The following is a 13,752-nucleotide window of genomic DNA, read 5'->3' as shown; positions in this document are numbered from 1 at the left end:
GCAATTAAACCACTGCTGCATGGTGTTCCTCAGCCCAGAATAAGCCACCCTGCTCCATGTGATGTCATCAATCTTCACCCCACTACTTAATGTTGGAGTCCTACATAATGTTAGTCTACCATGGAATGCTGGATTCCACTACAGAATGTTTAAATCCTCTATATCCTCTATATATCCTCTACTCATCAATTTTCACTCAACCCACTATGGAATGTTGGAATCCTCTAAGGAATGTTAAAGTCCACTACGGAATATATTATGTGCAACTGACATCCTCCTAAATTATACTTCCGGGTCCTGTCCCCTAATCTTTTGAATGGGCTTGGTGTTAATATCATCAAATTCGTGAAAATGGGGTAATTTAATGTTTTCGAACTCTGCTTTCCCAGGGACCTTACCCAGGCTAAGCCGGTGACCCAGGGATGTTAGCAAAAAAACAACAACATGTATTGTCTTATTATCAGCCAAGTGATAATGGCAAGTAGAAGTAATCAACATTTTAAAATTAATAGATTTGGTCGACAATTTCATTATTTCGACCTCCATTGGAAGAAGGAGTGTAAACAGTCTATTAGCTCGAAATGTAAATGTAAATGTGGAATTGCAAGTTCACATGTGAAATTGAATCACATGTAAAAAAATAACATTTGCATATTCACATATAAGAAAACTCAAATGGTATTGTATATCCAAACAAGAGGGTATGAAGAATAATTATTGTACAATTTCCTTAACTTCTTGCGTCGAGCAATCCCGGATCCGGGATTCTATTTATAGCCTCAAGCTCATTAGCATAACGCAACGTTAACTATTCATGAAAATCGCAAATGAAATGAAATAAATATATTTGCTCTCAAGCTTAGACTTTTGTTAACAACACTGTCATCTCAGATTTTCAAAATATGCTTTTCAACCATAGCTAAACAAGCATTTGTGTAAGAGTGTTGATAGCTAGCATAGCTATAAGCCTAGAATTCAGCCAGCAACATTTTCACAAAAACAAGAAAATCATTCAAATAAAATCATTTACCTTTGAAGAACTTCAGATGTTTTCAATGAGGAGACTTTCAGTTAGATAGCAAATGTTCAGTTTTTCAAAAAAATATTATTTGTGTAGGACAAATCGCTCCGTTTTGTTCACGTTTGGCTATGAAAATAATATAATATAATATATCCCATTTAGCAGAAAAAAAACCTGTATCCAGTTATAGCCTCAAGCTCATTAGCATAACGTAACGTTAACTGTTTATGAAAATCGCAAATGAAATGAAATGAATGTGCTAGCTCTCAAGCTTAGCCTTTTCTTAACAACACTGTCATCTCAGATTTTCAAAATATGCTTTTGAACCATAGCAAAACAAGCATTTGTGATAGCTAGCGTAGCATTTAGCGTAGCATTTAGCGGGCAACATTTGCACAAAAACCAGAAAAGGATTCAAATAAAATCATTTACCTTTGAAGAACTTCGGATGTTTTCAATGAGGAGACTCTCAGTTACATAGCAAATGTTCAGTTTTTCCTGAAAGATTCTTTGTGTAGGAGAAATCGCTCCGTTTTGTACATCACGTTTGGGTACCAAAAAAAAACGTCAGAGTGTTTTCTTTCCAAAGCTATCAATTATATGCATAGTCGAGCATCTTTTTGTGACAAAATATTGAGCTTAAAACGGGCACGTCTTTTTATCCAAAAATTGAAATTGCGCCCCCATAGATTTAACAGGTTAAGATAGTACAACAAACCGAGTTGAATGCATTATTGTAACCACTTCAAAGTAATCCCTCTCCTTCTTCTGCAACTTTGGTGTCCACCTACAGTCCTATTTCAAGGTTGTTCAAGGATGTAGTTAATAGACATTGGCACATATTACACTGTGACCCCAGCTTCGGTAAAGCATTTTAAAAAAATCACCTGTTGCAAGTATTTCAATAGCCATAATCATGACCTAAGTGCCTTATGTTACATGGTTATTCAAATGGTGAAGGCGCCACATAGGGGAGGAGATGGGGTTAAATTACTTCTCCAAAGAGACATAATGGATAGACCGCTTGGGCACTCTTGCCCCAGCAGGCCTTAATAAGGAATATCATTCTTCTAGATTTTGTAGTGTGTTTTTATAGTAGGTTATAAATAGGCTGAACATTTAAGTAATGCCATCATAATGTATTTGTATTGTGTGTATATAGATTTTATTTAATTTTCATGTTTCCCCCACAGCTCCCTCTGCAGGGATCTCTTGATTTGAGCCAATACTGACTGTGAATTTATAATTATTCCCACCTGTGTGGTATTGTTGTTGTGAGTAATCTCCAAAATATCGTTATTTAAACAAGCCATAGAAAGTTGGTTGCAATTTCAGTTTAATCCACCTGAAAAGACAGAACAAATAATACAACAAATATTGTGATTAAAATCAAATATACAAATTGATTAAAAAAAAGGTATAATCTTTGTAAATTATATAATAAATAGGAATGGTGGAGTTGTCACACATGCAGCTAACACAGACATATGGAAATGTCTGCTCTACCCAAAATTACAACCAACTAATTGCAGCATTTACCACAAAAATGGAAGAGGAAAGTGGAAGGGGGAAAATTTTAAAAACTTGCCAGTTGTCACGACCTTAGATATCTCTGTTTTTCTATATATTTTGGTTAGGTCAGGGTGTGACTAAGGTGGGTACTCTAGTTGTTGTATGTCTAGGGTTTTTGTCATCTAGGGTTTTTGTATGTCTATGTTGGCCTGATATGGTTCCCAATCAGAGACAGCTGTTTATTGTTGTCTCTGGTTGGGGATCATATTTAGGTGGCCATTTACCCCATTGTTAGTTGTGGGATCTTGTCTATGTATAGTTGCCTGTCTGCACTATTTCTATAGCGTCTCGTTCGTTCGTTCATTTGTTTGTTTGTTTGTTTGTTTGTTTGTTGTTTTGTGAGATGAGTTTCAGTTTATTAAAATTATGTGGAACTCTACTCATGCTGCGCCTTGGTCTCATTCATACAACGAACTTGACACCAGTCTGCCCTGCATTAAAGACCAAAATTGGTTAAAGAAAATTGTGATAAATAAAAATATACCAGTTTCATTTAGGGACCAAAAATCTTTGCTCTTCGATGTACCGTTTCCATGGGACATGGTTAATATATTGACATGCAAAAACGACGCCGGATTCAAAACTTTGAATTGTTCAATTTAAATTATTGTACAAAATTCTTGCAACCAATAGAATGTTATATATATGGGGGATACAATCTTCCCAGCTCTGCAGATTTTGCTGCGAGGAGGCAGAGTCATTATATCATTTATTTTGGTTCTGTCCATATGTAGCAGAGCTAACGTTGCAGATAGCAATACTGTGAGATTTGAAAAGCCAATTGATCAATAATACAATAACTATTTTAGCAAAAATGTTTATCTTTAACTTAAAACCTGTAGAAACTATAAGAATAGAAAGGTTCAGTACCTCTGTGAAGCATCACAGCACAGATGAAAAACACATGGCAAATAAAAATCCAATTTGGATAGTGTTAAGAGATCGAAGGGTTGAATGGAGCTGAAGGGTGGGACTAGTAACAACAAGATAACAAATGTAAAAGCATACACGGTCTGTAAAATGTATTTTGGTTCAGAACTAGAGGAAGGCCAGGACAAACATTTTTATTTTATATAACTATTGTAAAATAGATTGTGTCTATAAAATGTGTATAGTATGTATAAGCTGGAAGTAGAAGCCTAAGTGTTATTGTTTATTAGTTTACTCCAATTGGGGGAGGGGTGGTAGGGTTTGCAGGGAATAATAAATGAAGGTATTATTTAAAAAAAAAGTGTGTATGTGTATATATGTATATATACTGTATGTGTGTATGTATGAATGTTTATATATATATATATATGTATATATACTGTATGTGTGTATGTATGAATGTTTATATATATATATATATATATATATATATATATATATATATGTAGGTATGTGTATGTATATTTATAGATGATGCAGACAATTACATTGATGGAAGCAACAATCTATCCACAATATTAAAGCTGATCCACCCCCTAATATAACATTTTTTAAATTAAAATACCACATAGGTGGGCATAATTATAAAGGGCTATTGAGGTGATCATATTACTGCCACACCGCGGTCAGCCAGGAGTTCATGAATATTTCTGGGTCGTAATGGGAAGTGTTTACCAGTTTGCTAAAGCAGGAAAATAATCCTCCAGCAACAGGAAGTGCCAATTATTATGTATTAAAATTCATTGATCTTTTTTGTAGGGGTTGATATGTTTTACTTTAGGGCAAATCAAGTCTGACATTTTTAAGTGGAAATTACTAACTTTAGAAGCCTTTTTAAACATTGAATACACTACAAGTTTGCAGGAAAAATTTTATCAACCAAAGAGTGATCAAATGAAGATCATATATCTGTACATACTGTACGCTGTGAGATGGGATGGAAGGCATGTATGTGACTCAGTGCTGTGTTTGCCCACTTAGCTAAAGCCTAATTGTATAAGCCCTGGATTTCACGACTGTGAATACAGATATGCATCTGTTGGTCACAGATACCTTAACAAAAAGGGGTGTGGATCAGAAAACAAGTCAGTATCAGGTGTGTCCACTATTTGTCTCATGCAGCGCAACACATCTCCTTCGTAGACTGTTGATCCTGCAATCTGGAATGTTGTCCCATTCCTCTTCAATGGCTGTGCAAAGTTGCAGGATATTGGCTGGAACTGGAGAATGCTGTTGTACACGTCGATCCAGAGCATCCTAAACATGCTCAATGGGTGACATGTCTGGTGAGTATACAGGCCACGGAAGAACTGGGACATTTTCAGCTTCCAGCAATTGTGTACATATCCTTGTGACATGGGGCCGTGCATTATCATGCTGAAACATGCGGTGATGGATGAATGGCACGACAATGGGCCTCAGGATCTTGTTATGGTATCTCTGTGCATTCAAATTGCCACCGATAAAATGTAATTGTGTTCGTTGACTGTAGCTTATGCCTGCCCATACCATAACCCCACCACCGCCATGGGGCACTCTGTTCACAACTTTGACATTACATTTACATTTACATTTAAGTCATTTAGCAGACGCTCTTATCCAGAGCGACTTACAAATTGGTGAATTCACCTTCTGACATCAGCAAACCGCTTGCCCACACGACACCATACACATGGTCTGCGGCTGTGAGGCTGGTTGGACATACTGTCAAATTCTCTAGCGCAAGGTACACCTGTGTAATGATCATGCTGTTTAATCAGCGTCTTGATATGCCACACCTGTCATGTTGATGAATTACCTTGGCAAAGGAGAAATGCTCACTAACAGGGATTTAAACAAATTTGTGCACAACATTTTAGAGAAATCTGATTTTTGTGCATATGGAAAATTTCAGGGATCTTTTTTTTCAGCTCATGAAACATGGGAACAACACTTTACATGTTGCATTTACATTTTTATTCAGTGTAAAAACAGTCATTTAAATTCCAAATTAAACTCACTCAACTGAGTAAAGTGTTCAATTCTGGACATGAACAACTTATAGATTTTTCCATAAGAGAAACAAACCATGAAGACAGCACAGCACTAAGATTATTTGCACACATCTCATCAGTTCCCATCTGCCAGGAGGCTGTCCCCTGGCTCAAGTGTGTTGTGCAAGTACCCTCCTCCCATTGGAGCTGTGTTTATTACAGTAACAGAACACTTGACCCTGTTCACCACCCCTTACAGATATCCCACTCCACAGAAGCATTTAAAGGGATGTTTTACTATGGTGATTATGTAGGACCAGTATGAATAATGTATCCTGGCTTTGGCTTTTCATTTTGATCATTTCATAAGGATTTAGTGATTACATGTCTTGGTTCATAATGACAAACAAATTCAATTTGTATAACATTTTAATTGAGCTTCCTTTTTCCTTCATGAGAGGCTGAATATGGTTAATCCAGTAGATACAACATTTTATGATGCATCATGAATAGGGGTTGTAGTAAGTCATGATCATATGTTGTGTAATGATATAGTCCTACTCATGCATAGGGTGATTTTTAACATTAGTTTTGATTGGGTTGCAAAAGCGTTGTCTTTGTGCACGTACTGCATTATGTATATCAATAAGAACATCACTGTTATTGTTATTGAACTGTGGACTGATTGGCAGACCTTGGAGGTCAGTTGGAGGGAATAACCAGTTGAGTAGATAAAGAAAGATACATATATATACATCAACAGAGGAGGACATGAACCCACCAAATTATTCCAGGGAGATCTATTGGTGCAGTCGGGCAAGAGCTAACCATCCTGACCTAACTAGAGAGATTCTGGGGAGTATGTAGGGAGAGGGGGAGTTACCAATAAACCCTTCGCTAAGCCCGTCCCAGAATGTTGGACAAACAATCACAGCACTCCGGTGGATAGCAACTGTCGCTAACCAAGCTCGTGTCCAACGCCACTTTGACAAGCTTCAGTTTCAAGCGCATGGAAGACAATAAGGGGACAGAGTTTTACATTTTTATTTTATAATTGTTTAAATGGCTAAATAATTTAACAGTTCTTCAGCGGTACTGTGACCATGATTTATGAAATGCAGAGCCTATTGATTAAGTGCTTTTCTAATCTGAAATTATACATTTTTGCATTGTTTGCTAGCTGATTAACTAGCTCTTAGTCTCTTTGACCACTGTTAAACATGTTGCTAAAGCTAGCTAGCCAGACAGTCAATATAACTTGTTTTCTCTAAATGTATGTTAGCTAGCCAATAAGTTTCAAGTTTTAATGTCACGTGCACAAGTACAGTGAAATGCATTTCTTGCAATCTCCAAAACCCAACAATGTAGTAAGACGTTGGCTAAATTATGAATAAAACTCTCATCTGCTGTCGACATCAGTATATACAATTTGAGAACCCTAGTCAGCTCTGAATGTGGTTAGTAGCCTTGAATGCATGCTGACAGTGCATTCAAAGCCATAGTGGCTAAGCACACTACAAATTCCTTTTACCAGGATCCCGTGAAGCAATTGGAATGACAGTCCACCACAACATACCCGAGTCTCCTGATCAGCAAAGGGTAGCCTGTGTTTCATTTTGTTGTGTGAGTTTGAGATATTGTGAGGGGTTTTCTCCAGTAGTTTAAATGGGGAATTGAGCTTCCTGGGAAAATGTTGACCAAGGTAGCAACAGTAACCAAGGTTTCAGGGCTTAGAAAAGGGTCAATTGTTCCAAAATAAACAAAGAGAGAGAGAAGTTGCTGTTAGGTGCCTCACAAAGCAAGGAGACCAGAAGGGGATGGATGGGGATACCAGTTAGTGACTAAATACGCAAATTCCCCTCTGGAGGGAAACAGCCAGGGGGTGTAAGTGAGAATGGTGATATAATTAATGGAAGTAGGCCAGCAGGACATCCAGGGACGCTGTAGAGGACTACCAACAAAGAGGAAAGGAAAGGGAAGGAATTCCACTTCTGTACAAATCCCAGTAAAGCTATACACACAATGTATGTGTCTTCATTCACATTATAAAACAAATTTATGAGAAATTATGCTGCAAGGAATGGTTCTTCATAATTCAGTGCCCCTGTTATCTCCCTAGTCTCTCTCTCTGCTCCACCCTGGATCGCTGCACTCTGTGTGTCCTGAGAGGTGTGGTGGAGCTGGGTCGGGGAGGAAGGGAGGGAGGGAGGGGAGAGAGGAATGGTGGTAAAGGGGAAACACAGAGGGGTAGAAGAAGAGAAGGGAGAAATGAGAGAGAGAGAAATGGTGGAAAAGGGATAGAGGGTAAAGAGGAGAAGAGAGATAGTTGGGAGAGGGAGAGAGAGAGAAAGCGAGAGAGACAGAGAGGGTGGGAGCTGTGCTGTAGCTGCTCCTGGGCCGTGTCAGAGGAGTGTGTCCTTGGGCTGCCCTCGTCTCTGACGCATGCATGAACAAACATACACATACACACATTCACTCGTTTCTTCACACACACACACGCACACACGTGTTAGGAGGCTCCTAGACTCAGACACCTCATCAGGGATGCAGAAGAGCCCCTGTCTGCAGAGATAGAGGGATTTAAAAAATGAGAGGTAGATCTTGTATCCAGGGCGGAGAGAGAGAAAAAGACAGCACCCTTGTATGATTAATTGGGCTTGTGTTTGTTGCTTCTGTTTTGTAACAACAAATCAAAGGCCCATACATCTGTTCAGGCATCTAAAGAATGTGAGTCCTTGTGGACCTATATATTTGTACTGTGGCGGTTATCTTAAAAAACATTTGTTTTACATGGATGGTCTTAAGTACAAACACCTACACTATTTGACTAAATGTGCCTGTGTGTGTCTTCCACTGGTATTCATAAAAACTCATTTGGATCCTGTTAGCCTGTATAGATCATCTCCCCCTCCCCCTCTTCATGCAGAAGTAGACTACATTATTTTCCTCGTGAAATATCTGAAAAACACATTTTGTTAGGTGTGTATCATTGTCAGAATCAATCTTGTCAGGTATACCACGAATTCGAACACACGAATCAATGAAGGTACATGACTCGTGAATATGCCAATGCGCTCATCTTTTTATTGCACAACACTGAATTGTTTGGTTAGGGACAATTTAACAACATTGCCACTGATCGACAGACCAGCTTAATGAGAGACTAGAGCCTGGCTCTGTGTTCTGGATGAGCTGGAGGGCAGCTGTGTAACCTGTCCCAAAGACACCTTTAGGGCCTCCTACCCCTATGTACTTATGTTCATCTGAAAGTACTGGGTAGGTGGAACTATTATGGTGGAAGTTCCATCAAGCCTATCAAAGGACAAGGAGGAGCCATTACCACATTGAGTAAACCTATCCACTCCTTGCAGATATAGAGTACAGGAAGTACGTAGGAGTAGGGGTTAAGGGTCAGTTTGAGATTGGACAGTTAGATATCAGCTCAGACAGAGTACAGTATGGAGTTCTGTGAAGCGTTAAAGTACTTCAACCTTTACAGACCCAAACACAAGCTGGATCTACGACAACCTCGAAAGGGGCGACAAACACTGAGTGACAATGATCTGAAAAATCAACCTTTTCAGTGCCAGAATAGGATAAAACCCATAGTGGCTGAAATATAGTATCTACTTGAGTTCTGAGAACCTTTGTACTACAGCCACTGTTAGGAACGCTGGCTACAGTGCAGTAGAATGTATTTTGTCCAAAATAATCCGCTTTTTTTCAGATGCCAACTCTGTCTGTGTCTGTTTTTGCTTGAGGTGGGCTAGCAGACCTGGCTTGGTGTTCTCAAGTGGGACCAACAGTGCAGAAGGAAAGGCACAGGTACACACAAACACACTCACACACATTATACAGAGAGTCCTGAAGCGGAGAGAAGGCTTAGATAAGCAGGCTACGGTAACTACAACACTAAGGTATAATATTTGTCAGACTAGATGACGTTTTAAATCATTGTAGTTGGTTACACAGCAATGTCTAGATTTGAAGGTCCCACGAGGAATTATTAACCAAACGTCTCCTTTAGGTTAGAAGCAAATGCATTGGCTTGTCAAACAGACAGGCATAAAGACAATGATTCAAGCAGCTTGGCACTGCTGTTGGTCCCCTGGTCTTCAGATATACATTTTGGGGGTTAATTTTCAATTGAATGATTCTAGATTTTTTGGGTTCAATTTAGAGTTCAAGTTGTCCACACAAACTGTTTGTTGACTGAGGTGATATCTAGACTGCATAAACTTCACAAAAAGCCTGTTTGACGTCACCCTCTCATTGTACAAAATGCTTTGGTGACACCAGATTGTAGTAAAAATGTAACAATGTGCCCCCACAACTCTGTGTATAACACACGTACAGTAGATGAGAACAGAGTACAGCGCACATGGTGTTTGAAGGCTCAAACCAACGAAAATGTGCAATTTTGTGTTTCCCAAATCAGGGAAAATGATATATACTGACATTATAATTTTAATTCAGCAGTACTCGTCTTTAGCTAACATTTGTACATATATTGCAAGTTGAAAATAAAAACACATATTTGCATTTTTACAGGCACATACATACCACAAAAATAGACTATGTGGAAACTAGATATACTAGGCACAAGGTATACACAGTCCATGTGCTTTGGGGCAAATGGTAAAAAACAACAACAAAAAACAAACAAACAAACAAAGAAGACACTTCTCAAAACAGAAACAGAGAATACCCTGATTTGCTAAGACATTAATACCAAGACATTTACTACCCTTAATATCTGTTACGGAAAAAAATATATTTTAAACTAAGATAATCGTCTCTCAATAATCGTCAGTCGATTTCAAGCATGCATGGGTAATCTAATTTTTATTCCATTGGAAGTCTCTTTTTTTGTGGAGAACGAAGTAACAATAAATTAAAAATAACATTTGACTTAAAAGCTGCAAAACAGTGTCTCGTGCATGATATAACAGATGCCAGGGATTCAAGAAAAAGGTAACCAAATTCACTGAGGTGTCGTCATTCATTAATAAAATGTTATGCTGGATGCATGGGAACTCTTGCAATGAAACAGAGATGATATTGACTGAACAAAGCAGGGTTTTTTCTCTCTCTCTGTCCCTTTCTCTTTCACTGACTGTGGACACAAATCCTTACAAATAATATCAGCACAGTCCTTATTGCAGCTTTATAGGGCAAACTCAGGTATTATCACATACCATGATTAGGTAAGAGGACCAATTGATTGCACTGAAACAGCATTGAAGCATCAACAGGTATTCACTTATTTGGACTTAACTCATTCCTAATTCTATTGGCATTTTGGCATGCTTTCCCATGGGAGAAAACAACAAAACATTATATTAACATGTTGGGGACTATGATCTGACTTAAAATATGTGACTTGACAGTCAAAAAATGATAGTCTTAAAGGATAAGGTTTTGAACTGTGGCTTAGAATGTACTGAAAATATAAGTAATACTCTTGTGAATAATACATATTGTTATCAAATGATCCAGAATGTATATGAAAATGAAGCTTTTACATAAATTAGTGAAGCCCTTGGAAATTCACATTCACTATTATTTTCCATAGTTATTTTTTTAATATCTAGAATGGCCTCCTACACCTGTAAGTTAGGAGATCAAACCAAAAGTGTCAATAGGGCTTTGCTTAGGACTTCTGCATTCTATTTCAACATATAACTTATTAATTATACTATATCCTGTGTGTTTGGTGCAATTAATCAGAATTCAAGGCAAACTTGATGCAAAATGAAAACAAGTTGATTACAAGAACATAAACAAACTGTACCTCCAACAAATAAATAGTAAACCAATCACGTATCATTAAAACGATATATCTTTCCGGAAAGGATAGCGAACCTGAGTGAAATGTCTATCATCATGATTTAACAGCTTTGCTCTCGATTGATAAAGTTCAAAGCTTCAAAAGCCAGTTTTTTGCACATTGAGCCAGTTGCCAAATTTCTCCCAGATTCGTCCACAGACATTATTAGGTTTTTTTTTTTTTTTTTTTTACCTTTATTTAACCAGACGTGATCATTCTAAGAGACTGAAGCATTGATTTGTCCTTTGCTTAAAACGTCATAATGTGACACAATGTGCTTAAACTCAACTTTGCTGTGTTGCTTTGAACCAAAGGGTTGGATCTCAGTGACAAACTGGAAATGGTTTCAACTCTCTATGCTACAGTACATCCAATAAATAAAAAGTGTATTCTCTCATCATAGAACAGGGAACAGGGTAACATACAGTTTACATACAGAACACACCCAAACGAGAGAAGCATCAAACCTAAGACACACAAACACATACAGCAAAATCTCCCTTCGCATCGTCACCCGTAATAATGTCAGTCCTTGTATTTACATGGCAGTTTATTTCTGATTAGCTGTCTTCCCCCTCATATGGCATACATTCAGCAAGAGAAGGCTTGAAGCACACCAGGGTTAGAATAAGTTAAATATTTATCTTCAAAGTCACAACCCGCCACAGCCTTGAATTGATGAATTATTGAGGAATAAATTCTTGTCGTACAGACATTCGTGGAGTTTTTGACTCGAAGGAGTTGCTCTTGCTCAATATACTGTACATACAACACCAAACTCACACAGGTGAAGATATACTTTTCTTTTTCCTCTGCCCCACCCCATATACCATTGGCATGCATTCTGTCGATTAGTTAGTCTTGCTTTACAACGAACAATATTACTTTAAAATGTAATTTAAAATGACAGTTTGGGGACTTGTTTTCCATAACTCCATTCTGAAATCCGCAGGTGACCTTGAACAGGTTTGAAACCAGTCTGCCTCATTTGATCCACAAAAAAACTACATCCACTCACCTCCTGTGACATTTTAGGTTAAGGTAACAATATGGTCGCTGGACTACAATATCTCAACTAGTGAAGCCACGGCAGCTGCTGATTCTTTAAGGTTTCACAGTAAAAAAAAAACATATACACTATATATATATATATGTATACAGTACCAGTCCAAAATTTGGACACACCTACTCATTCAAGGGTTTTTCTTTATTTTTACTATTTTCTACATTATAGAATAATAGTGAAGACATCAAAACTATGAAATAACACATATGGAATCATGTAGTAACCAAAAAAGTGTTAAACAAATCAAATATAACCACACATGTGGAGATAATCCGTTCTCCTACTCTGCGTCTCACAAAGACACGGCGGTTGGAAACAAAAATCTCAAATTTCTTTGCAGCAATTTGACCATGAAGGCCTGATTCGTGCAGTCTCCTCTGAACAGTTGATGTTGAGATGTGTATGTTACTTTTACTCTGTGAATCAGCCATTTCTGAGGCTGGTAACTCTAATGAACATATCCTCTGCAGCAGAGGTAACTGTGTTTTCCTTTCCTGTGGGGTCCTCATCATAGCGCTTGATGGTCTTTGTGACATTAATGTATTCAAGTAATGATGAACTGTCATTTCCCTTTGCTTATTTGAGCTGTTCTTAACATAATATGGACTTGGTCTTTTACCAAATAGGGCTATCTTCTGTATACCACCTCTACCTTATCACAACACAGCTAACACATTAAGAAGGAAAGAAATTCCACAAATTCAGTTTTAACAAGGCACACCTGTTAATTGAATTGCATTCCAGGTGACTACCTCATGAAGCTGGTTGAGAGAATTCCAAGAGTGTGCAAGCTGTCATAAATGCAAACGGTGGCTACTTTGAAGAATCTCAAATCTCAAATATATTTAGATTTGTTTAACACTTTTTTGGTTACTACATGATTCCATATGTGTTATTTCATACTGTCAAGGTCTTCACTATTATTCTGAAATGTAGAAAATAGTAAAAAATAAAGAAAAACCTTTTAATGGGTGGGTGTGTCCAAACGTTTGACTGGTACTGTATATGGCCAGTTGATTTGGTACACCCATCTAGTACAGGGTCAGACCCTGCTTTGCCTCCAGGACAGCCTGAATTCTTCAGTGCAAGAAAACATTGCTCAATTGGTATCAAGCGACCTAACATGTGCCAGGAAAAAAATCCCCTCTCCATTACACCACGGCCACCCGTCTGTACCATTTACAAAATGGGGCCATGGATTTATGCTGCTTACCAAATCCTGACTCTGCCATCAGCATGACGCAATAGAATTCGTCGGACCAGGCAATGTTTTTCCAGTCCTCAATATTGTCCAGTGTTGGTGATCGCATGCCCACTGTTTTTAGCTGATAGGACTGGAACCCAGCGTGGGCATCTGCTG

The sequence above is a fragment of the Oncorhynchus masou genome, chromosome 17, assembly GCF_036934945.1.
Source record: "Oncorhynchus masou masou isolate Uvic2021 chromosome 17, UVic_Omas_1.1, whole genome shotgun sequence".
Taxonomy (NCBI): Eukaryota; Metazoa; Chordata; class Actinopteri; order Salmoniformes; family Salmonidae; genus Oncorhynchus; species Oncorhynchus masou.
This window is presented reverse-complemented; position numbering follows the sequence as displayed.